The sequence below is a fragment of the Megalops cyprinoides genome, chromosome 3, assembly GCF_013368585.1.
Source record: "Megalops cyprinoides isolate fMegCyp1 chromosome 3, fMegCyp1.pri, whole genome shotgun sequence".
Taxonomy (NCBI): domain Eukaryota; kingdom Metazoa; phylum Chordata; class Actinopteri; order Elopiformes; family Megalopidae; genus Megalops; species Megalops cyprinoides.
In genome coordinates, this window is record NC_050585.1 from 17,276,951 (window position 1) to 17,304,257 (window position 27,307).

Genomic DNA, 27,307 nt, shown 5'->3' on the forward strand with positions numbered 1-27,307 from the left:
CTGTACTTCGGTGAAATGGATATGATGAGGAGGTAGTCTGGCACGCTGACTTGGGTGCTGGTTAATTAAAGACAGGGAAGGAGGTCGGCTGCCTTCCCAGAGTGGTTCCATTCAGCCACCGAGAAGAGAGTGGGAGAATGGAAGAAGAGACATGCTTTCTAAGCCAGGAACCGTGAAAGCCAGTGAATATTTTGAACACGGTTTCATTTTATGCTAGAGCTGAGACCATCATTGAGAAGGGAATAATTATTTGTGTGGATCTTGCTTACAGAGCTGGTAAACGTTGTGAAAAGGAAATAGGAGAATGGAGTAACTTCAAGCTTTAGTTATTAGAGATGATACTTTCACAACCGAAGCTGGAAATGTCCTCTGCCTTTCAGTAAAATACACGCAAGAATGAAATAGAAAATGCAGGAATGTATAATGTGTTCGGCGTAAAGCATTACTGTGCTAATTATCACTCTTGCCCATGGAGTTAACGTCTTATTGTTCTTGTATCACACGTTGGACCTATGCAGCTATGACTAACTGGAAAGGCTGTCTGTTTTTAAAAAAGGACTACAGCACCCCTAGAGGATGAGATGTTACAGTAGAAGAAAATACAATAACACAAAGAACTGATGCAGGTATTTGTGAAGCATTAGGTCAGAATAGGGACATACTGCACTTCTGTTTTGAAGAGTGTGGTAGTCTATCAAGACAATTTGAAGATATTGCTAAATAGTTTGAACTTGGCCAGGAACACTGCCTCAGGTGAAAACTATTTGGGAACAATGATCAATTTGAGGGGATGTTGCAGGGGTGGGTTCGAATTACGGGGGGGGGGATCTGTCCCCCCTAATTAAGACTTGCACCCACTGTTCAGGGGGGGTCGAAACATTTATATATCCTCCCTACCTGTAATTGTAAATATTACAAAGTATGGTCCACTTTAGGGGTGTCTGAAATCATATTACAAGATTCTTCCAGGCATGAATATGGGAAATATATTTGTATATTTACAATTTGAATTAAAACAATTAGACCCCCCCAACAGTTATTATTACCTCTTCTGGGGGGGGGGGGGGGGGTCCAAGTCTTAATTAGGGGGGGTCAAACCCCCCCCCCCCCCCCCCCCCCCAATCCTCCCTGGAATTCGAACCCTGACCGTAAGATAATAAACGCACAAAATAATATTGATCCTCAATAGAATATTAAAAGGGCAACACAAGCAATCAATCTGTGGAGAAGCAAGTGGGTTAAAAATGCTAAAAGCATGCATCATGAAGCCTAAAAAGACCTACTCTGGGTTTACATCAATTGGGATTAAGAAATTATGTATTTGCCTCAGAACTTTCCTGTGAGAATTCCATATAGGACAAGGCAAGCAAGGAATTTATACTTGTTTCTGGTAGATGAATGTCCCAGGATGAAGTTATTTCTGGTAGGAGGAGGAGGAATGGGGGATGACAAGTGTTAAAGCCACCCCAACCCACCCCAAATGGAAATGGAGAATGTAATGTCGTGAGGATTTATTGACACTAATGTTAGGAACTGGTGAAAAGACAGACAAACAAACACAAAAAACAGAACCTAACTGTTTGCTCTGGGTGAATAATAACCTTCAAGAACTTAAAACATTTGTCTATTAACATTCTCCTTTCTCATCTTCTGTTGAGGTGTTATTTTGATGTGAATCCTTGCCCAATCAGTGACAGAAAATACAATAAGTGCCATAATATATCTCTTCTTTTCTCACCCAAAATCAATGGTTCCTCTGTGATAATTTAATGACTATATAACATTACTTAGAATACACAAAAGTAAACAGAGGTAGAGGGACACGGCTGGAAGGAGGTTAGGAAGGACAAAAAGATATATATATATATATTTTATATATATATATTATATATATTTTTTATATTATATATATATATATATATATATATATATATATATATATATATATATATGATTAACTGCAGGATAGTTAAACATTAAAATCAGATATCACAAGTACTTCATCAATCATGCAAACAGCCAGATACAGTGTTTTGTTTCACATTAAAAGAAGGAAAATGACTGGCAATGGCTGGCTATAAGACCCAATATTATGGAATACATTTTCACATGGAGGACATATTAAAGTTGATGTATTTTATAATAATCATATTGAATTCAATATACCAGATGTACATGCATTTTGACTGAAAAGACTCTTAAAACGTCAGTAAGAATACATACTTCATGCACTTGATGACAAGGCACTGGAATCGACAACGAACATTCATTTCCTCGAAATGACACATTGGTAATTATAAATCACCACACAAAGCTAACACCCGTCCTTGTCTGTGTTATAGGGCGTATAAAACGCAAACTGCAATTCCCTCCGCGAAAGGCTCCCGGGGAATTATCGCTGCTGAGCGATTCAGCGCAGCTCGAAACAGTGTGGCATATCGCGGGTGCGGGGCACGCGCCGCAGAAGTGAGGCGAACAAGCGCGACATGAACTGTGGCGTCCTCGCAGCGGTTATCTCACTGTAACGAAATTAGGCGCAAAGAGAAGGAGTCCGCCGGAGAAATCAAGGGAGGAGACGGCTTATAAGCGAACGAGCGCAGAGGAAAAGTGCAAGGTTCGGTTCGAAGGATGTACTGCACGCGTCGGCTCGTCAGTTAGAGACACGGAGGACTCCCCTGGATGTTACGAGCGCCTCTGCCATTCTGTGATCCCAGCAGGTTTGGAAGCGAGAGGAGCTTGCAATCGTTTCATCATCTCCAAAGCTTGCAGCACGACACAGAGGCAGTGCACAGGGAAAGCAAGATTGCATTCCGCCGCATATAGAGTGAGTACAAACATCTGTTCTTGTATGACTGTTGGATATTTGTTGGAGAACAGCGAAACATATTTTAAACGTCTCACAATAAATCGAGAAGGAGCAACTTGCTGTCGCTTCGCATCACTCGGATAACTGATATCGCTTTAGGTAGCTACCATAATTTTTTCCACTAATAATAATAATAATAATAATAATAATAATAATAATAGTTTAATAACATGATATACGTCTTAGGTTCTTGAGTTTCTGAGGTTTTTTTTTTTTTTACATTATCATTGTTATTGAAATCGTATGGATCATACAAAGTTTGTAGTTGAAGGACAGCGAAGTAGAAAACCCGTAGCTCGTTTTAACAGGTTGGTTCTGAAGCTAGTTGGCTACTTTAAGTCTTTCACAAGTGTCATTTACTCGCAGCCTTCTTAACCGCTGTAAAACATGTGGGTCCTATGAAATTGTCTGCAATAAGATAAAAAACTCCTGCTACTGTTTGTTGTATCACAGTTTCCATCGGGTGTGATGTTACAGTCTAATTCAACTGAATTACAAAGCGATTAGCCCAAATCATGTCAAGTACGCCTAACGAAAGTATCATACGTTAGTAGTCCGTATGCAAAACCGGAACACTTTAAAAACGCGTTGGATATGTTCGTGTGGCTACAATGACAAGATAACTTACACTGACTTTCTGTTGTTTTCTTTTTCCCCAAATGCACGACTGACTCTAGAGTTAAAATGATAGACAGTCATTCGCAGAGTAGTTTGTACAGTAAGCAGACATAGGCTAAGCTGTTTTTCTTTTTAAATTACGGATGTAGCGCTGCGTTGTTCTTTATGAAGATTTCATTGTGAACACCATGCAAATCATATACTCGTTTCTCAAGTTTGGATGGTGCAAGCTATGTCATATTCTGCCGAACGGATTTTTGAAGTATAATGTATCCAAGCTCTAGCATGCCTTGGGAATAAAAGCTGAGTTGTATGGGGGAAATGCGAAGTTTGTCTGTACACCTACTATATCAAAACCCGGAGTTCACCGCAGTCACTGTAAAAAGGTTTTGCCCTCTAACTGATAAATTCTTTATGTTAACAACAGACTAGGTTCTTTTGGACAGTATGATGTAACTTAAGGTTCTGCTATTCTACAGTACCCTTTTCAAGAAGCTTTCAAGGAGTTTTACATCCTTGATGCTGTCCGTTACAGGAACTCTATTGACTAAATTTCTAGGTAGCCTGTGAACGGTTGTTTGTAAAGAACATGAGCTTCGTCTTCCTAATAGGTTTCAACTCCTAACTGAATCTTATTCATATCAGACGGTATGAGTAAACACAGACCAGCCCTTTTATATGACTGTAGTGCTTTTGTAGTTATAAACTATAGATTCAAGTTCACCTTGACACGATTATTTTACTGGAATGGACTCACTGATATTTCTGGAATACTTAACACGTTAATGAAACATGACTTGTATGTTAAATAACCAGCAGCTTATCTCGTATCTTTACTGACACCAGTTAGTTAACTACTCCTGACACTACTGATAAGTTAATTGGAGGATAATCAACCTAGTGTATCTACCAAGAGACCTCTGTGAAGTAAGACATTAATGTAGACTGCCAAATAAGACCAGGGTTATTTCAGTACAGAGGCTGCAGATGCATGTCTTTGGGGTTTTGTTCCTAGCGGTTGCACTCAGTGAAGGGGGGAAAAAAGTTTTAATGGATGTATTGCCTCATACTTGAAACCACAACTGTGTCTTTCTCTTGCACAGATACACTGTATAAGGTCATCTTGCACTTCTCCATCAAGCCTTGCAATTGCCTTGTCCTCAGGGAATTGACATTCCGAATGCGACAGATGTCATTCATCTACTGTCTTGAGTCCAGCTATTTTGTCCTCTGCGTGATTTAAAGTTACTTTAATATAAAACGGAATGAGCCAAAAGGAATCTTTGCCAATGTGAGCAACAGAATTGCACCTCCCTGTACCCTAGCTCCCCAGGCATCTGCTTCAGAGGTAACTGAGCTCAATCAAGAAATGCAGAGCGATATCTAGGAATGGTACTGATGGGAACTGAAGTCCATTGTTAGTGGCTTAGGAGTGCCGTAAAACTACTTGTGGACTTCAAATCCCCTATGAAAAGCAGTGAAGCAGTTTCTTACAGCCACTTTTGTTTACTCCCAATTGAGAAGAGCCACACCTACTAGAGATAACACTGTCATCTTAAAGCCAGTAAAAAAAAAAAAAAAAAAAAGCCTACAGCTGTTGTAATACTGATGCTTCTTTTAACTGTGTATTACTGAAGGGCGTCATTTTCGCACCTCACACACCACTTTGCCGTGCCTGATTGGCAGCTCTGACTGCTGGACGAAGGGAGGCTGAAGCATGTCAGATCTTACAGAGTGCAATTTCCTCCCCTGTCAACAGGAAGCAGTCCATCAGCTCCTGTCACACTTGAGGCAGTTGTCTGCCTCACAGGTAACAGGTCCTTCCTTTTCGGGAGGTCGCAAAGATGTTCTCTTGTTACCAGTGCAGTGCCTCTCCACATTGCTTGTGCGCTGTGATAAGCTCTGGCTCCTGTCTGTGACCTGGTACAGTAGTTACTAAGCAACGCCTCTGGCACCGTGCAATTGGGTCAGACCCTCGTTCAGCTAAACCCATAGAATGGAGAAAATGCAAGTCGGTTTTTAGCCCTCTCCTCAAAAAACAATATCGAAATGTGCACATTAATTATCAACTGAGAGTAAGTTTGTTGTCTTTTGCAAACTAATTACAACTACAAAATGTTTGACCAGGTTCCTTTTGATCCGACATGCTTCCATTCTAATTAAGTAACAAAGAGCTTGACTTTGGATTGATTCAGCACTTGACCTGTCCAAGTTACCGCTTATCATGTTAGCATGAAAGTGATTTTTTTTTTTTTTTTTTACAGGTAAGAAAGCTTGTCAACCTTCCCCTTTGACTATTTCTTTGGTCTTTTCAAGAAATGTACTGTGAGAATGACTCAAGACGTTCACAGAGATACTGAGAATTTAGTTCTTTCTGTGACTTTTATGTGAGATTACTTCTCCAATTCATATAGATTATTGTACATAATCATTATCATAATCACACTCCAACTCGATAAAGTCTATAAAATGTAATGCAATAAGGGAGCACTCCACCAAAATTGAGGTTACTCTGTCCCTTCATAGCTTAGTTTCATTTCTCCCTTTTCATACTTTGTGAACTTCAAGGTAAACCTTATTATGAAATGTAAATATATACCATATACACTGTTTTTCAGCACTCAGGGACTTTAAAGTTTGGCTTTACCTGGTGGCCTGATTCCAAAATGCAGCAGCTTATGTTGCAGAGCAATCAATCTTACATCTAACAAGTAGTCTTTCAGTGACAAGAGACACTCCTTTCCTGCTTAAATATCTTATACTATCTACAGACCAATTTCCTGTTCTTGACAACTACATGAGGTTCATGGAGAAAGTGGTTCTACCTATAGACACAGGTTATTTCCTCATTATTCTTCACAGTATGTGAGTTTCTTTGAAAAATGCCAGAGCAGAGACACATTTTAACTTAAAAGTAAATATCTGGAGTACCTGCTGGCCTCTGTTGTTCTTTGAATCTGAGACAAAGTACTTATATCAGTTATAGGAGTCACTCAGTATGTACTTAGTTTTTTTTTTTTTTTTTTAAAGATGCAGATTTACTTCATACTGAAATAAATTTAGAACCAGAATGTACACTGTGTCAATATTTTCATGGCATACACAATTTTCTAGGCCAGTTTTAATAGAATAAGGGCAATATAGTCAGTTAACCACCTTTATAATGAAGGATCCATGGCTTGGTGCATTAATTTTAGTTACTTGTGTTATCACTGTAAATTAAATTTTGGATCATTGACAAAGAAATTTGTAGGTTAATCTGATTAAAAGGCAGTATGTTTCAAGGACAGTGTGACAATTTATTCTCCAAAATTGAAATAAGACAAATTGCAGACTAAATATGAATAGATTCATGATTGCTGTGTCTGACCAGAAAACAGCTGATACTTCAGCTAATAACATCATGGTAGGGCAATTAAACAGCGCACAGTGCAAACATGTGGAAATTGGAATGGTGACACATTGGACAAGTAAATTGCACCATTGCAACAGTACCTAATGGTAAGTTCATCAGCATTTGCTTAGCAGTGACCAGTGTTAACAATTCAATTACAAGCTGCTTAGACCAAATGAGAGAGAATTTCCATAAAGTACATGTTATCTTTAAGCAGTACCATAATGCCTCACCCCACCCCCCATCCCCATTTAAGGGAACTGTAACTAGCCATGTAAGGTAACACTATAGGTATAAAAACTACTACAGGAGATGCACATGTAAATTTTTTCTTGGCGCATAATGATCGAGAGAGAGCCTATTGGTGACTTCTCCTTTAAGGGATGTGTTTGCGTTCCTTGTAATTCAGACATTATATTATCTCATTAGGAATCTTTAAAAAAAACTGTGCAAAACCTAATCATGCATAAGCGAATGAAGTGCCAAAGAATCACAGCACATCTGCACGTTTGTGAGAGTGTGGTTTATAAAGAAGGAAAATAATTGATTGCTATTCAGAGAACAGCTCTTGGTGCCCTTGAAACCCACAGGCCATGACGTTGTTCAGATAGCAGCCTTGAGGACTGATGCTACAGGAGACATTTACAGCTGTGTGAAATACAACTTTTTGATTAACCTTTCCTTAGGAGGAATGGCTTAAAAATAGCCGAAAATGTGTTAATACTAAATGTCATTAAATAATTAATTGCTTTGCGGCTGCCCTTATCCAGTGTAGCTTTACAGTACCTACAACTGTATAGCCTTGGAAATCCACTTCTACACCTGCATTTTTATTGGGGCGGCTCAGGTAAAATACTTTGCTCCAGGCTATAATGGCATCCACCTAAAGGATGGCAGACCTTCAAGTGCTACAGATCCAGTGCTCTATTACTCTGCTTAATTAAGTATCCCGTGCTTCCTATCTTCTTCGGTACGTGACATTTATTTCTATTTTTTGTGAAAGTTGGGTTTGGGGGGGGGGGGGGGGTCTTTTTTGTTGGCCAGAATGAGAATCGGTTTCCATGTGCTCAACAGAAGAAAGAATACAAAGCCACAGAGGTTAGTATAATTTGCATTTGGGTTGGCTTGAATTGGATGGCTCACACAGCAGCAGCCTTGGCAAATTGTATTCCAGCTTTTGTATTCACTCTTAACTTGTTCTGCACATGTACCATGTTTCAGGAAGAAGAAAACAGCATTATTTATTGTGTTCTGTGCTATTCTGAATGGTAGCTTGTGGTAATTGTTATCTTGCTGAAGACTAATTAGAGTCGCTGGCCTCAAGGAGAGTTTTGCATACTACTTTTTCATACCTAGAGCTTTTCATTTGAAATGGATTTACCTTAATTAGGTTTTCACCTTAATTCTTAAACCAGGGCCATTTGAGCATTTTCGATGACACTTGCACTCAAAATGAGAAACAAAATGTACCGCAGAGTGACTAATTCAAATATTAAAGCAAATGCAGTAGACTGTGGTGATAATGTACTGTGGGAGAAATCATCCTGTATTCATAGTCATCCCCAGAACAAATGAAAAATAAAACTTTCATTAATGGTGACAACAGAACTGCACAAGCATTTGTAGGTGACCTTTCCAAAGTTATATTTGTTCACTCTTTAAAAATACATTTGTCTTACAGATTGGAGAAAACACCTACAGCTTGTAACAGGGTGTTTTTTCCTCTCTCTCACTCTGTCTCTCTATAATGCCATACAGTTCTTATTCATGCAGGGGTCTTCTATGGCTTTTACTACATGCCAAGACAATCAAATAGGTTGTATCCAAACACCTTAAATAACAATATTTAATAAACATATCTTTGCATTTAATTAACATATCTTTAACAGTAATATTATGTCCATTTTTAACTGTCACAGTCCCCATTCACAGAAGTATTATTTCTGTTTTCAGAATCAAAGATCAGCTGTAGCAGGGCTAGTGACACTAGTTGTAAATTATATACATTGAAGTGTCAAACTGAACACATATCACTAGCGAGAAATTAGAGAAAGTTAGTTTATTTGCTGCTCCCTCACTTCCAGGTCTGTCAACATTTCAAAGCAGCCAACAGCCCCACACCAATGTTTTCACCTTTTTGATGCCTCTGGTGTTCTGTCTACCAGCCTGGAAATGTTTTTGAGGAGCTGAATACAGAACAGTGGAACACAATGCCATGTGTTTGGTCTGTAAATTCTGAAGTGTGTATGTGTATTGATAGCTCTTTTTTCTGTCAGGTAGTCTGGAGTTTCATAAATGACTTATGATATAAACTGAATCCTTCCAAGCCTAATAATAATCATGACATTCTTTTGCTCTGTGTTTATTTACCCCTCAAGATCACTTACTTTTTTAATGCTCAGCACAAGTTATTCATGAACTGCTATTATCTTAACTGCTCTTAAGTTTACAATTAGTATTTTCCCTCCCAATCTTTCAAACTCAAATATGGTAATGATTTGGTTATCCTCAAGCTGTTTTACCATTCTAGGGACTGTTTTTCCCAGGCAACAGACACATGCAGCTCAATTCCTTGACTCATCACATCAATACTGCAATTCAAGGAGCTAAGGTATAAAAACAACTCCATTCTGGACAAAAAATGTACAGATATGTGTACATTTTATACATATTATGTATAATACTATGTGTAACCAGTGATAGCCACCATTAGTGTTCCTAAATGTTACTAACGAGTAACCATGGATAGACATTGTAGTTAACATAAACTTGACTTTATAGATGATTTTTGTCTTCCTACATATTAAAATGAGAATGAATCCTTTCAAGCTAAAACATCACTCTCTGTAATTCACTGTTTCAGTATCAGAGCCTGGTTGAGGCATATTCAACCCCCCTTCAGTCCTTTTATCCCCTAGTTTAATTTTGTATTCCTCTGTAAAATTAAAAATCGTTTTCTCTCCATTCGGTTGAGTGCTTATCAACTTATATGTGAAAGCATTTCATTTAATCTTCTTTATTTCTGTATATCAGCTGTTTCAGTATAATGGTTTCAGGTCTGAGAGCTCTGAGCTTGCAAATGATCATCACAGAGCGGTTTGCTTGGGTTTTTTTTAAAAAGCTGCCTATTAAGGTTAGCCAGTGCTACAATAGTGAACAGTGCTTAAGTTTATTTGGATACAAATTCCATTTAGTTGAGTTCATAATTAATTCAATAGACAGATTAATGTGCATGTACCTATGGGAGGAGATGAGCTGGGAAACTGGCGATATAGTCACGTTTTCTTCATTAGAATCTGAGCAGTGACAACTTGCACATCTGAACAGGAAGTTGAAGACCAGAATTCCAACAGTGTGTTAAGAGTGATGCTTTATGGTTATCTTAAGCACTGTATGATTGAAATACACTCACTGCTATGAGATAAGAGTTGCTCTACATTTGCCCAGCTCTCATCTTGTGCTTAATATATGCTATCCTGAATCCGCTCCTGGTAGAAGGTTAATAGGCTCCTTGCTTGCAGCTCTTGGGGGCCTAAAAGACATGGGAGACAAGTTTGTGAACCACAAGACTTGAATTAAGACAGGAACCTGGAAATTTGTGAAGCAAAGGTGGTCTGCTGTAGTTTCATTTGATGGATTCAGCGCGGCACGTTTAAGCCATTATTCATCAAAGAGACATGTTTTCTCCTGAGTTATTTTAACGTGCGTCTATTTTTAATTTTCATTAGATCTGAACGACTGTATTGCTTGGAGCAAATAGGGTCATACACATGGACAGTTATAAATAACGCATGTCCTCTAATCTCAAGAACAGTTGAAAGGGTACTGTTCTATTTACACAATTATGTGGAAGGATAAATCAAATGCTGCATTTTATATTTTGTTTAATCCAGATTCACCATATGACATGCATTAATCTATATTTTGTTTATTTTAATTTTGAATTAGTTTTGGGTAGTTTAAATAGTCGCAGCATTTTCCCACAATAGATAACATTTTCCTCCTATGTAAGGGTTAACTGGCATGGTCCAACAAACATGGGAAAAGGAGTAAGTGAAAGTAATAGATCCATCAGAGGCCACCCTTGGGAGGCTGAGGAAAGAGATGGAGGGAGAAGAAGGGGAAAGGGAGAAAGAAAAAAGAAGATAAAGAGAGAAAGAAGGGAGAGAGAGACTGAGAGAGAGTGAAGCAGTGGCTGCGTGACAAATTTTTTTCTGAGAAAAGATCATAGGAGCTCAGGGACTACCAGTGACAGATCTGAGTCTAATAAATTGAAACAGGCCAAGAATGTGGCCATGGGAGAAGTCCTTAATAAACTAAAACAAACACGCAAACATTTCTCTAACAAACATGATCTGTGTGGAACGTAAATAAATAAAAACATACATTTTGACTCTGTATTTCTAAAAGTGTCCCTGGAAGTCATTTGAAGTTCATGTAGTACCTGTATAGTGTAGTACATCTGAATTATTTATTTTGTGGAGGACAGAGTGAACTATAAATCTAAATGTACCTGCAGAGCATTCAGTACTGCCAGAGATGGTGTGCAACATACTGCACAATACTTCACACTACGGTCTTTTGTCACAAAGAATCAATGCTCTTGAAACACCTGAAAAAACAGCACACTCCCTTTCCAATGCAAGGTGACCCCAAATATAAGCAGAGCTTAACTGTGAGCTCAAATTATTTATTGACATGTGATGTAGGGACTAAGTGAACAGCATTTAAGAGCAGAACATGACCCTGTTGTCTGCTCTGGTTTTGTGATGTAAGCTGGCCCATGCATAGAAGAGGGGAGCTGTGAACCAAGTGCAGGAACAAAATGTATAGACAAAAAGATAACCATTGACAAAATGAAAATAAAAGTTACGTCATACACAGACAAACAGTGAACGGCTACTAGTGCCTTCAGTAGTCATTCAAGTACCTTTCCACATACAGAGGCAGGAGATGGCCACCTGAATGACTGACACTCTACAAGCCTGATGCATGCATTCATGAGCTGTCCCATTAGTTTGTGCGTGTGCGTGTGTGTGTGTGTGTGTGTGTGTGTGTGTGTGTGGTTGACAATTTGTTTGGTGGTTTGTTTAGTAAACAAAGAAATAAATAGAGACCAACATGAACCTTTTTACAAAGCAATGTCATCACAACAAACACCACAATCCAACCTTACATATTATATCTTGACTCTAACAATGTCATTAACAGACACTAGCTGTCTAGCTAACTATCCAGCTATGTCGTATGCAACTATATTGAGTGGCATTGCAGCCATATATTTAGTAGCAAATACATAAATCTGTCATCATATTGAATAATAATTGCCCCTCTTTGACTCTTCTTGTACATATCATTAATTATTACATCTTGAAATAAAACATTTTGGTTTTTTTTTTCTTCAGTGATCTTATATTTTACTAATACTGGTGGAATATGCAGTATGCATTGCTTCAAACGTGTTGGGATCATACAGAAGAATTCTGGAATTCTCTAAAGAAAAAAACAGTCCTGGCGATTCTGAAGGTCTTGCCTTGCTGGTTGGTGAGCGTTACAGTAGAAAATATTGAGATGTGTCACAGCATAGACATATCTTGATGTGACTCACTCCAGAACTCTGTTCTGTTGATCACTGAATCAACCCTGTGGCATATAAAAAGCAAAGTTTATTATTTGTTTATTTGGGAAGTGATCTTGGCCAGAGAGACATGCATGCCTAATATTGCATTATATATTTAATAAATATCACATTTGTCACTGACCATCATACTCGGTATGATATGCTGAAAAACATTACTTGTAAAGACTGGAGTTTGATAAACATATGGTTTAGAATGCATTTGGAAATTGTTCATGATTTGTAAAATCTATTGTTCCTAATGTGCTACCATAAATGATAATATACATTTGGCAAGATGACTTGAAGTCCTGTCAATTTTGTGACGTATGTACAAGAAGAGGTGAGCAAGTGATGCATACAATTAGTACAAAATAGCATGTATAGCTGTAGCTTGTAAAGAATTTTGTATACAATTATAGCTGGCACTACATACGTCACAGACCACAGATGCCATAATTGAAACTGTTATGCGATTATGAGTGCACTCTTTTTGACAGGTATGACAATGATAAGAAGAATGGAGACTCAGAAAGGTCAAGAGAACTCCATGCTACATTTTTGTAGAGAGTGGAGATAGGAGGCTGTTGAAATCTTATTAAGGCACTCCTTTGTAGCATGTTATTAAGTAAAATGTTCAACAGGTCTGTATATAAAAGCTCACATTTAGGTCAATTAATTCATCTGAATAAAGTGCTAAAATAAAATAAAAGCTTTGATTTTATCAAAGGATAAAGTGCTCAGAATTACCAGGGGTCTGATATGGGAACTTGTGCACTTGCAGTCTCTTTGAAGCTCATACTTGAATGAGGCAAAATGCCATGTTGGTCATTTTTACTTTGCAATATGATGTGTAGACTGTAGGTTTTTAAGAAATTGAAGAAGAATTTCATCATCTTGAATCAAACTTATTTTACCATACATGCAGTGCACACGCTATACTTATATTTTTTGTTTGTGACTAATATTTTTATTTTATTGGGGAAGATGATTCATAAACAGGATACAGGACCACTAAACTTTCACAAGTAACAAATTGAAGGCACCCTTCCATTTTCCAACATGCACAAAACACCACAAGCTCAGCAGTCTCTGAAAGCAAAGGAAAATTGTGGTGCAATTTCCCTCCTTTCCCAAATTCCCCTAGTTGAGTTGCTTTACATTTTACTCACTCAGTGCCTTTCTGAAGAAGAAAGAAATCAAAATATGCTTTTGTTTCAAGGTCCGATATATGTGACAAACAAGGGATCAACGATTGGCCTTACTCCCAGAGTACAGGGCAGAGCTATACCATAACATCTCACAGCACCGACACTTTACAGCACAAGGTATTTGCATAGGGATGGTCAGTGTAGTGACCTAAAAGGTTGGGATTCATATCTTTTCATGCTACCATTGACTCATGACTCAGCCCAGTACAACTTTGTCTTGTTTAACCCTTGCAACCCTGCAGCTCAGCAGCCCCCCTAACACCGAAAGCATCTCAGAGAGCACCTGAAGTCCAGTGCTGAACTATGGGCGCAGAAGAAAGTAAAGATATCATTTCCAAGGACACCTACATGCCTACATGCCTACACCTACGTGCACTTCATATTTATTTATACCCTTGATTAAGTAGGAAAAAAAAACATGATATAACAGAAAAAATGTACATATTGGATATTGGATTTTTTCTCTGCTTAAAAATTTTAGATGTATCATAGTTGCTTCGCACAGAGCAAAGCCATATTGTTCACAAATAATGAATTTTATTCATGAAAACACAACCATGTGGAGGAGCAGGGGATTGCCTTTGACACAAAATATGCTAACAGAGTGTTTAACTATCTGGGTTGTCCAATACTCCAGTGATGCATTCATTTTCCAAATATTAACATTAAGTCTATGAAAGCCGTAGCTGTGTGTATTCAGTGCTGTGCCCAAGGTAGCTTGGTAATGAAACGTGAAGTGAGGAAGTCCACTGGGAAATTGTAATGCACCAAGATACGCTCACATTGGAAAGAGCCAGCACCACATGAGTTATCAATGTGATATAAGTAAACAGCCTCAAAATATGGGTCAGCATATTTTTAGCATACATTTCTTTCTGAGAGGGAAAGCAGGTGACACCAGTTGAAACACACTCCTCTGAGTTTAGTACTGAGTCCAGACACGTCATTTTAAGTTGGTCATTCCTTTTTTATATGAAATTAAAATTTCAGAGATGATCTCAAAATAGGCTAGAGTAACCCATGTGGCCTCAGACTCCAGCCAGAGTAGTTTTAATTGGTTTTATTTTTTATATTTTTTATAATTGGATAAAAAAGGAGTATGCTTGCGAACAGGTCATTGCCAATGGGTTTATGATAATGGTTCAAAACCAGCAGATTTCAGCACCCCGTGATAATGAGCATGGTTATTTTATGTCAACCTTGATGCCCCGAGATGAATTCTGATTCACTCATTCTCGGTGCATTATGGGGCTTTGTGCACATAATCTGTTGATGGCCACAGGCAGGCACTTCGCTAATTTGACTTGTGCCAGGTAGCAATGCCTGGAAGAAAGTGTGTGTGTGTGTGTGGGGGGGGGGGGGGGTATTCATCGCACACTCCAGATTAAATTGCGTCCCTCTTCAACAGTGCAATGTCATAAAGGACGGGATAAATTGGATCGCCTAAAACTAGACACTTTATCACACCTTGAAAAAGGTAGATAAAAGCCTTTAAATGGATCGAGATTCTGTACCCTACCCTACGCGACAAACTCTTTTTAGGTTTTGCTGCTCCAAAGAACACTCTATGGAACTGTAAGGTTTTATGTATTGTAACATTAAAAGTGCATGACTGTTGTGTTTTATAGATATTTAATGAAAGCATAGGATGAACAAGGCCTCAGACAGCAATGGCTTTATCTTCCAAACATAAGACTACTAGGAGGTACAATATTTAAAATTGGTCTCACATTACAGCGAGCGCAGTGTTATCCTCTGCCATTCTGTAGACAGACAAAAGCCTCCATCAGGGCTGAGTAGTAGCATTAGGGCAGGCACTTGCATTTTTCAGTAATATTTCCTGTCAGTCTTCTTTTTGGCTGTAAAACTGTAAGTCAGACGTATACGGTTGGGCCATGCTGAGTAACCCCACTGAAGGCTTCTGGTGAAGCTGCGACCTTGTTCTGTGTTTGTTTATGACAAGTTGAATTCAGACAACAGTGCAGCCATGCAGGGGATGCCCGAGGTACATTTAGAGAGTGGTAGCGATGGATTTTTTAGCATCACTGTTGTATGCCCACGATTTAAGCGTTGTACATCTGTAGTATGGTTTCAACACATGCTGTATATTAATTCTAAGCCATGCAAGGATAAATGCTGTATTTAAAGTGATTAAAGCAAGGTCTTAGATGGGCAATTTCATTATGTAATGCTAGTCAGCAATCTAGTCATTCTGTAGTGGTGATGGTACTTTCATTAACAGAATCTGATGCTATCTGTTCTAACAAGCAAGAAAGACAATTTTAGACTTACAGACAATAATCAGTGGCTCTCCTAAATTAATCTACCTGTTTTCACATAGAAGGGTGTTGTCATAGATTGGGTCATGAAAAGCTTACTTACGGTGGTGTTTTGATGTCTTTTTGTCGTACTGTGTAAGATTTTGTTTTAAGGGTGGTGTCATGGAACATTAAAGGCGTGAAACAATGGGGTAAACAGTGCAGACTGAACATCATTAGTACATCAGAAACACTTCATCCGCTGTTTTCTTTTCAGGTTACCTATTATGTGACCCATGTTCCTCTTTACAGCATTTCAGGAAACACTAAAATGTGTAATCAGGGAGTCCCTTCCTGGCTTTACCAAAAAAAAAGAAAGAAATGCTGTGTACCTACTTTAAAATGCCCCCTTTTTCTGATATCAGTTTACCTACAATAACCTAGAAACATTTTGCCTCTATTGGCTTTGCTAGAAATCTACCAGGGAGGGACAGCTTTCCCCTAAAAACAGCAACAGGAAGCGCAGGCAGGTGGCCCATGTGTCTGTCCAGCCCCAGGCTTGGGTACACGAGGGTAATTAGCAGATTTCAAATGAATCCACCCTGGGGTGAGTTCTAGAGGCAAAATACTGTGGAACATTTGGCAGAGGTGCTGAAGGGAGACAGCAAATAATCTGCACAGCCTGCATCGTTGGAGCTCACCTCCCTTCAGTACCCTTGCAAAATGCTCCACAGAAGTTTTGCCTGTTGAACTCTGAATCCTGATTTCACAGAAGGGGCAGGGGTGTGGGGGAGGTAGTGTCTGATAATCAGTCAGTCTGCTTGAAACACAGTCCAATTCCAGGTCTGAAGTTGGGAGTGATTAACCTGATGGAGAAAGCTACAGGTACTTCAGGGGAGAGCTTCAGTCAGGTCAGAATTTGGTACATATATGCAATCAGGTCACTGACCAGAGCACGGAAAAAAAAAAAAAAATACTGTTGGCTGAGACTTGATGACACGTGGCTTGATTACACATTAATATGAGAATGCAAATGATTTCATCTGCACAAAGTGAAGCATTATGAAGAAAGACAGAACAGCAGGAACTGGGTGTATACAGTGGTTCTTTGAGCAATGGAACAAATACCTAATCAACCTGGATAAACACACAGCTGTAGGTTATTCAAAAATGTTTTAATTTGAATGTCCATTTTCATCAAATATCCCATTCCAGAGCTTTATTTCGACATGTGTTCATATTTTGTGCAGTTGTATGTGCAAAAAGCTGATTATCCTAATGAACTGCTTCAGCAAATATCCATCTGACTAAGCAGATAATATATAAAATGTAAGTTCGCAAGTCTTTCTGCGCAGCTATGTCTGCTAACCAGATAAATAATCGAATGCAGTGTAATAAGGACAGGGCTGGCTGCTTCAGTGCAGTCACTGCATCTACAGACAGCAACGGAGTTGGAACTTAAAATATTTACACAGCACGCTCTTTAGAGTATGGCAGGTTGCTGGAGAGGGTAAGATAAGTATGCGTGGAGTAGGAATGAATTTGATGATAGCTGTGCATTAGCGTGCAGATGGAGCGTTTTTCAGGAGGCAGTCACTGATTTTATGTGACACGCGGAGGCCCTAATCTGCAAGGGCCACGACAGAGCACTGGTCTCTTTGATGTTTTATTTTTCGAAATTTTTGAACAAGGCTCGCAGCCAGCTGCACAGATCAACCAGATGAAGGCGTAATAATGGGAGTGATGCAGGAGTCGCAGAGCTCAAACGGAGCCAGATACCAGATTCAATATCTGCATCCTGCTGATAACTCACAGAAAAGGCTTTTTAGTGCTTTCATGTGATCCTTTCTTTAGATGCAAGGATCATGGTGACTTATGTTGTTCTCACCTTCCACCTAAATGTAAACTCAGCCCAAAAATACAGTCACTATATGCTGTTTGGTTGACTATTCAATGTCACTATTAAGATCTCAATTTTACATGCATTTTCTTCATGCATTCAATTTTTCATGCATTTTCATGTATTCATTCAATGAAAAGCAAGACTCATGGCTCCATGAAATTGGGCAGGCCTTTAAATGGTCACATGAATCATGTGAAAAGCTCTCTCCTCACGTGAAACTAAGATCTAAGAATAACCTTCAGTTTTTTTGTGTTTCTTCACTCTGAAATATGTGTCAATGCTCTACAGTATGAGCATGTTTTCCACATTTGCATCCTACTGCCACAGAATCTCCTCTTTTCACAGAGTGGAGTGGTAGGTCATGGTAGAAAAGGCATGAATTAAACACTTGGATTAAAGGCCCTCTGAATAAGCACAACTTCGATGCTGTGAATATTAACCCAAATCAAGAGTCATTTTCACACCACTATATAATATATAATGTGCTGCAGCAATTCTCTCCATATTTTAGCAAGTTGACTGATTTTAGTATAATTACATAAGCCAACAATATTCTATGACTGGACACACTGGGATGGGTAAAGCCATTAAAGATTGGCCTTCCACACTTTATATTTTATGCAAGGCATCTGACTGGTCATTGTCCTGACACTCACACGTGCTTCTGGGCAGGGGCAGGGAAAGCCATGCTGCAGTCAGCTGTTGTGACTGGCCCACAGTTCAGACAGGTCATCCAGTCACAGCTTAGAAAAGCCCCAAGGCTGAACCATTGTAACACCGTAGGCTAAACCTCAAGAAAAGATGGATCTTTCCAAGTTGAGGAGTTCTTATCCTTTACCATGCATTTGTCTACTGGGCAGACTGATCACCTGTTTGGGGTAGAGGTCCACCACTCCTACTTTGTCTATAGCTAGAATCAAGTCACGTGTCATCTGCTAATATGCACTGTATGTCAATCAGAATTCTTTCATGGATGGCCCTTCCACGTTGAGATGGGCACACAGGTGTTTCTTTCCCTTCCTTTTTTCACAGCGACAGGCTCTGACTGCATCTCTGAATTAAAGAAAAAAAAAAAACAGAAATTGCATTCAGCTAAGGATGACTGGCTGCAGCTCAGACACACTTAATCACATCTTCCTCTCGCAGTGATGGCTATTGTCTCATATTTAGCCGTCGGTCCTGCTCTGATTGTGATTGGCGACTGCTTGGGTGCTGCAGTATAAGATTATCTCTTTGATCCCTTTAGAAATATGCAGTTGCATGTAGACGTTTTTTTCACCCTTTCCTGCTGGCAGGTAACTGAAAAAAAATGCTGTGCTTACATTGATTTCATTGTTATGTTTGCCCTTCCATTAACCAGGATTTAAACCTCATTTAATTTTCGCTTTCAATACGTGCTAAACATCAACATTCTTGTCTTGATTTGATAGCTTTGTCAACACAGCCAGACATGTTGGACAGGACACGAACCGTGTCGTGATTATTGACAAATTCATTTACATAACAGGGATGATATTTATTATGGATGAGTGGCTGGGATGGTAAAGCACTCTGCTCTTTGTGCTGGGTGCCTGAGCATATGTGCAGAAAATGGGGAAGTGTACAGCGGAATGAATGGGCTGGAGCTGGGTGTCAGGGTGCTTACTGTTGCAGAGACGTTGCTTTGAGGTGGAAACTTGTCATGGTCTCTTACACATTGATAGCATTTCCAAATTTGCCACATCAGATGGAAAATTGCAGAATGTGAGTCAATGAAAGAGCAATGACTGATCTGGAGAAGGCAGTGTGGGGGAAAAAGGGAACATGGGGAAAACTTTCTTAGAGCGAGGAGACCAGGTATGTTTCAATAAAGAACCTGCAGACCAGTTGTGCAAGTGATCCTGGAATAACAGGCAGTACTGCAGTGACAAGTCACTGACAAGATTTTACACACCCCCACCTGCACACTCCAGTCACTGAAATTATTTTACACCCCCCCGACACACATACAACCCATTCACTGAAATGATTTTCAGCGCTCCCACATCCCAATCACTGAAATGATTTTACACCTGCCAACCCTCCAGCCAGCTTGCCGTCCCATTTCCTGCATCCTACTTCACTTTCATTCACAGACACGTTCTGTTGACAGTGTCCGCAATAACTTTGCTGTCATGAGAAACCCAGACTTGAACTGTGCCGAACAATCACATCCTATCCTCATTAAAGGAAAGGAACACAATAATGAGGCAAATAAATAAATAATTAAATATAATAAATCACTAAAATAAATGGGTAGGATTTCTCCACCCCAACCCACCCCCCACCCAGAAAAAAGTCACATACCCTCATGGAAGCCCCCATGGGCCAGGGGTTCTGCCTTTCTCTCTCCATTTTGCTGAGTTGGGCTACTTTCTGCAGCCATATCCAATTGCTGGCTGCTATTGTGCAGTTACAGAATTTGGAATACTTTCAAATGCAGTTTCAGAAATGCTGCATATGAGTTTGTGTCTTCCTCGTAACTTTCTAACCCCTGAGTAGCCCAGTGCCGTGTAATGCTGATATGCCGTGTAAGAGCTGATGCAGAGTTATTACCAGTAGTCTTATGAGGGTTTTTTGGCTAGAACACAGCGAACATATGCTCTCCATTTTAATATCTACATTATCTTACTTATCTTTTTTCATCATGTCGAGCATTCAAATGTGAAAAATTACACATGGGGGACATTGACGTGAATGGGTGGTGTAAAGCTGCTATGCCCATGAGCTAGCTGCTTTATTTAAGTAGCTTCAGAAAACACCCAGTCTGTATAAATAGTACTGAGTACCTTGTACTCTACCCATATTATCTCAAGCAGATTGTTTGGATTCACTCTGTTTCCAAACATCGATTCCCCGGTGATCTCAGTCATCTCAGAAAAGTGTGGCCTACCTAGTACTATGCAGAACTTATTGTCAGGATTTTTATGGGCTTGTGATTTCATGTTTTCTCTCATGCTGCAACAGGAAGAAGGAGCAATGATACATTGGGATGTATTGTATGTTTGATACCAGTTCTGATACCAGGGTGCCCGTAATATTTTTGGACTTGACTGAAAAAAGCCACCATAGAAACGCCTTTATTCCTCATTCACACACACTGTGAGGCTTCCCTAAAACAGTTACAGCAGTCCAGGCAGAGAATGGCAGCATAGAGTTACATCCATATTGTTGCTTTGCAGAACACCTGCTTTTACATGGACATGATTTTGCATAGGGCTGTTACATATTAGATGTCCTGACATATTTCAGAATTCTTTTGAAATATTCAAGCTTAACTTCTTAACCCTTACCATCCTAAGCAGAGGGAAGTTGCACTCGCAAATGCATAAAGATTGCTGAAGTGGGCAACCTCCCTTTGCTGAGGATTTTCTTGGTTAGAAGAGCCACTGAGAAGGAGTTTATGTTTATTTTCCCCGATCTCTACAGTGTTAAAGTTACAATTTTGAAAGTGTTGTGCTTCCCAGTGTTAATGATGCCTTGCCAGAAGGTATACCTAATGAACATTGGTTGTATCACGCCTCCTTCAGACTTGCATGTAGAGGTAAAAATCAGCACTTGCAGATTACCCGTGTGAACTCTAATGGAATTTAGCAAACAGTGACCATATTCAGTTTGTGCATAGCACCACCTTGAACCCAGTCTTTATACTTTAATTTATAATGGTGATCTTTAAATTCATCTACTCCCCTGGGTCACCATTAACTTATACCTTTGATTCCAGAAATGTTACATTCCTAAGTACGAGGTGGTCAAAAACAATAATAACAATGTTTCTCTGTTGGGAGGCAATCATGCAACCTATTAGTCATTTTCAAAGACCTTTCAAAACCCTTGTTTACAAAGGGTCTATTATATAGCCTGGTGTGAAACAGACTAATCAGCTGAAGTATCTTTCTGAAGGTTACCAACAAAACTGCATGGCGGGATTTGAGAAGTATATAATACAAATACAAGTGAAAATAAAAGATAAATTAACACCATATAACTCACAAAAAGTAGTTTGTAGTTGTAGTAGTTGAAGTGGATGATGCTACCAGTCTTTTTATTGAACAGCACTTTATTATGCAAATCAGCTGTGACTCGAGAATTGATATTTGTTCATTTGTTTCCCCTCTGTACAACCAGATTTCCTGTTACCTTTCTTCAAGCCGGTGGCCTGGCTATATTATGGTGGTTTGGTAATGCTACAAATATGATGATCTAACACCACCACCTTGTCTTGCATAACTCTTAGGATGATAAATCTTCATATCACAGTGTCCCAGCAGCCATTACTTTGAACCCTCCTCACTATTGCTGTCTATTCAACGTTTGTGACTTTTCTTTGTAGCCCCCAGGATAGAAAGATGGTTTTGCTGTCCCATTACACAGTAGGCTGCTGACAGATTATTACAGGATGTACAATGTCATCCATTTCTTCTAGCTGTGCATCCATTTTGATACATGTTTTAAAACTTGTAAATCTAATACAATATAGTTTTTCATGCACCTGGGAAATGCAGTACTTTTGTCACAGAGTGGGCAGCAGCATTTTATGGTTAAGAATCACATCAAGAAATTTACCAGCTGCTGTCTCTGATGGAAAATGGGGGTTTTAAACCTCAGATCCTGCTCTCAATACACATGTGCAGAAGTCTGGCTTTGTAACTAAGAGCTCACCTGGAGACATCAGGAGATTGGATCCATGAGAACAACACCACATGGTCCCCTGCATGTTTTGTGTGGCTGGGGAAAAGCTTCATACAGTCACTGGGCCTGTTCAAGCACCACTAGTTGCTGGTTGACTTATTTGAATGTTACTACATATAGGAAAGACCCATGTATTCACATGTTTCCATGCCTATATTTCAGACTAATTTCATGAGAGTTGCAACCATTGAAAAGTGATGAAATGGGAAATAAACTACAGTAGTCCTGTGCTGCACAGTGCTATTTGGACAACTCCCAGGAGGGACTGCAGTGTTTGATAATTATGTCCTTGGGGGGTTAAATTTGTGTGTTGAACTCTAAGTGCCCTTATTTGTGTCATTATCGTATGCAAATGAATCCCCTGTGGTGCCTTAATGGTTAATTACAATTTCGAAAGCAAGAATAAGAATACATTTTTTAAAAGTAAAATCTAATGCAGGATTGGATCCAATGCGAGACTGGCATGTGCTTCCAATCCGCAGAGCTTACTGAATCTGCAACGTATGAATTAACATGGACCCATGCGGTGATGGGCTTTAAAACTCACCAGGCTAAAAGGCTCTGCACCTGCAAAGAAATGAAATATGGAGCCAAAATAACTCCCCGGTTTGTCCTACCAATAATGTATTGGAAAAAAAAAAAAAACCCTGCCATATCTACAGCAGTAAGTGTTCTCCTCTCAGAGATGAAGTTATTTGAGTGTTTGGCGCAGAGATAAAGTAATCAGTGCTGACGGCGCAGTGTTGTGGGCCGGTTCCCCACGGCAATGTGACGTCCTCCACACCGCCCTGCAGGAACTCCATCACGCCGGCCGGAGCGGTCAATTAAGCAGCAGCTCCTTGCTCCGACGTCTGCCGCAGTCAGCTCCACGTGGGGCCCATATCGGGGCTTAATACGCGCCTCACCGCGGGGGGCAGATTGGTTCACGCAAGCAGAGCCAATTAAGCAGCGCAGCGGTTGGGAAGAGCTTCCGCGGCTTTTGCGAGACCGGGGGTACCGATTCCTTTTGCACTCCGGCCTGGCGCTCCAGTCCCACGCTGTGTCTGAAAGGGGGTGCATCCTTTCTCCTGGAATTTCATCAGCATTTAATTAAAACGGGGGGCCTCGCATGCACGTGCTGTGTCTCTCCCTCCCACGAGCGTTTAGAAGAGCTATCTATTTTCATGTTTTTAATAAGTCTGCATTTCCTGTTTGAGTCGTAACAATCAGCAGGAATTAATGTATTACAGCAATTGTCTGAGGCAGAACTGGGGATGGTATGTTTAAAAGCATCTTTGCTGCTGAGAGGAACCATCCACCCAGCACATTCTAGTTTTTCAACTGTTAGAAGAAGGACTTGGCTGTAGTTATGGCACTCTACATGCAGAGTCCAGCTCAACCTTACAATGCCAAGCCTGTCACTGAAGCAGAACTTGTTTAAAAAGGTCTACCGCATCATTGATTGAGTGTACTGCATTTCACTGCATGCCTGTTAATTGGTACAAAGCAATGAGACCTCCCTTGGTGACTGACCTTGACAGCATTTGAGCTGCTATAATACATTTTATGAGGGCAGTGCTTTGTGTCCCTATTATACAACACAGTGATCCTTTATATCTGTGTTGTTCAGCTGACACATTGCTTTGCTGATCCCTGGCTGTGTTTTTTTTATCTTCAGTTGCCTTTCATTTTAGATGGAAGCATGGAACTATTTATTTTCTGTTCCTCTATTTCCGCTTGGACAGGTGAGATGTGATCTGTGTTTGGAAAACCACAACATGTTTTTGATAACATTTTGCAACACAAAATGTGAGATGAGCTTTCAATACTCTGCTTATATTCTATGCAGTCTGTAACTGTACGGGCAGTAACCTGATCTCGGGTTTTATCCAGGATCCAGAAAATAGTTGATTTATAGTTAACTGTTGGCCGCTATGTTTTACTATACTTTTGATGCATTTTGAGAGAAAATAAATTAGTCATTGTTGTCATTCAGTTGTTTATTACTGGGTATGCAGTTCTAAATGAGAGGGGGTTGCTCTCTGTGTTGAGATTTATCCCCCTGGGATCAGGGGGTAGCCCTCAGTATCATTATCACAGCAACAATGGCAGCGTTCGTCAGCAGCGTCATGTCAGATGTGAAACGTCTTAGTTATGGCTCTGATTTCTGGGTTCTACACATGACTGCAGCTCTGCATCAAAGCTTCCAGTCCATGTTGTGCCATGCCATACCTATACTGAGCTTGACCTCATCTACTTTGAATCAATTGCTTTGGTGTTCCATATTCTGAAGTATCTTTGTCAGGCTGCATGCCTTCTCTGTACATATTATGACATATTTTTCCATTAATAATTTCTTCACTGTAATATTATTTATGTACATTTGCTTTCAAGAATAGCTCATCTGAGATTTTGCCTTCTTGAGTTAAGGTATCATCTGTAAGCTGTATCTGTATTTATGTATTTTTTACATATATGTGTAATTTTAGAAGTGAACAGTCACTCCTTCAGTCACTTTACATGAAACCCATCTCATTTTAACAGTGCATTTTAGTTGTTGTACTTTAGGGGGTGAGGGAAAGCGGGACTTGACACTAATTGTTGCTGGGGTTCCTGAGGCAACCAAAAAATTGTGTCAGACCTGATGATTCAAAATTAATACGATAGTTCCCTGGATTGGAGAACATTTTAATGATGATTCATTGTGTGGGCTGTGTTTGAACAGATGCTCTCTTTCCAGAGAATATGTATATTTTTCTTAGTTTTGAAAGAAATGCTATTTCCTGTTTAATATAAGTGTGAACTTGAAAGTATTCGCTAAGGATAAAAGACAGCAAGGGTATGATGAAAGGTCAGGTTCTAGGAAACTGTGCTCTTTTGATTAATGGAGAATGGAGACAATGAACATTTCATGTACCGTCTTTTGATTTTCATGACTTTGAATGAGCTGAGGCAGAGAACTTGTGAGACCCATCTCTACAGTTATCACTGATGGCTAGTTGATATCCATTTTTGACGCCACAAAAAGGTGTGGCCCATTATTTTTGAACAGTGATAGTCATTTACTCACACTGAAGGCATAGTGCACTGTTCCCTATCTCCCCCGACACACTCAGGTAGCCAACTGGGTATTATTGACTCCAGACTGAGAAAAGGCCTGCAGTTCACTCTTACCTATAAATGGATTTCAGTTGTGCTGTGAGGCAATTGCAGTTCATAGCGTTCTGACATGACATGAAATGAGCTTTTTTGACTTATCTAAAATAAAGGCTAAAGGAAAGGAAGGCTGATGAGTTGAACTGGCTTGTGATTAAAGAGATGTCTGCACCATAATCGCTTGGACAACCATCCAGTTATGCATCTAACCACCATTTCAGTGCTTATATACAGATAAACACTTAGCTGTGCCAGGTGTAGTATGATTTTTTTTTTGAAGTGTAACAAAAAACATGCAGTCATCCATATTTTCAAGCTTTTTGATTGGTAACATTCCAGTGGCTATTTTTTAATACAACAAACATGTTTCTTTCTTATTTTGAGAAAAAAAAAAAGTGTAAATATGTATGTGGGAGGTGTAGCAGTAGGCTGGATGAGTAAATCCAGCAGTGTTTCCCTTAGGGGGTTACTGTTCAGGCAGTGTGCCTGAACAAGAATTTAGAGGGCCACAATTACCCTTGATTTTAAGTTTAGAGGCAGGATCGTATGGTGAAACAGCATTGTATGAACTCCACTTTACATCATAAAATCCTTCACAAAAGAAAATTCAACAATGACCCTGCTGGTCAGTAAGTGTAGTGCCAGCGTTGCTAAAAGCTAAGTGTATGAGGCCAGAAAACTAACATATTTGGTGTATTTTGTTTCCAACTGAATGCTCAGTATGGAGCTCAGTGCACCACAAATGTCTTTATACAGTTAAGCTATTTAAGATACAGTATGTTTAAATAGCTTGTTGAGGAAACTAAGTCACCAACAAAAAAATCGAAGACTTGTTGCCAACACTGATGAATGCTGCAAAGTGAACTTAGTGGTTTCATGTCCTTGCGTTCAAACAACGTACTTCCAAATCAGTCACAGCGACAAACATCAGTTACCTTGAACACTAAACAATAATGATCATGATAAATAAGACTGCAAATAAGAGTGTTCATAATCATCATCATAATGTGTATGTATGACAGAAAATCCTCATACGTTATGCACCTCTTCCTCGTTCCTCAGCTCATTTTCACAGAAAACATTGAAGTATGTGTTTGTTGTGTACAGTAAGGCAAATAAAAGTATGTGAATGTTTGTGGGGTGCAAACCCAAGTTACATAGATGTATTTGAGTGATTTAATAGTTATTCAAAGTCTAGTTTGGTTTGTTTTCTTATGGTAAGTAAAGTATAAACAAAAGTTAGTGATAAACCCTGGAGAAAATCATTTACAGTGTTCATGGACAGTGAGTTTACAAGTCCCTGTCTATTAGTGCTCAGACATCATTGTATTTTTAGTATTTCCTTTGCAGTCCATAATTTCACATGTGCTACACAGTTGACGTCTAAGAAAGTGGATGCTAACACATTATCTTTTCCTGTCAGCATATTTTACATGGATAATGTACCTAATGTACTATCATTTTAGTTTTCTGAGCCAATTCCCAGAACAATGGTTAGGAGGCCTCCTACTTTTATAGAACTATCACCCCTTTGCTACTCGCACTGTATGGATCAAAATGAGACCAGACAAGACATGTGTACCTTAAACCGAACA

General features: G+C 39.4%; 1 protein-coding gene across 2 annotated transcripts in view; it reads left to right on the top strand.

Annotated features, from left to right (window-relative positions):
- Positions 1–2,445: 2,445 nt before the first annotated feature.
- Positions 2,446–27,307, top strand: part of LOC118774275 (contactin-5-like) — a 188,198-nt gene continuing 163,336 nt past the window's right edge. For both annotated transcript variants that reach the window (XM_036523499.1, XM_036523500.1), the window contains exon 1: positions 2,446–2,824. The gene's annotated coding sequence lies outside the window, so the exon portion shown is untranslated. The remainder of the gene's footprint in view (positions 2,825–27,307) is intronic.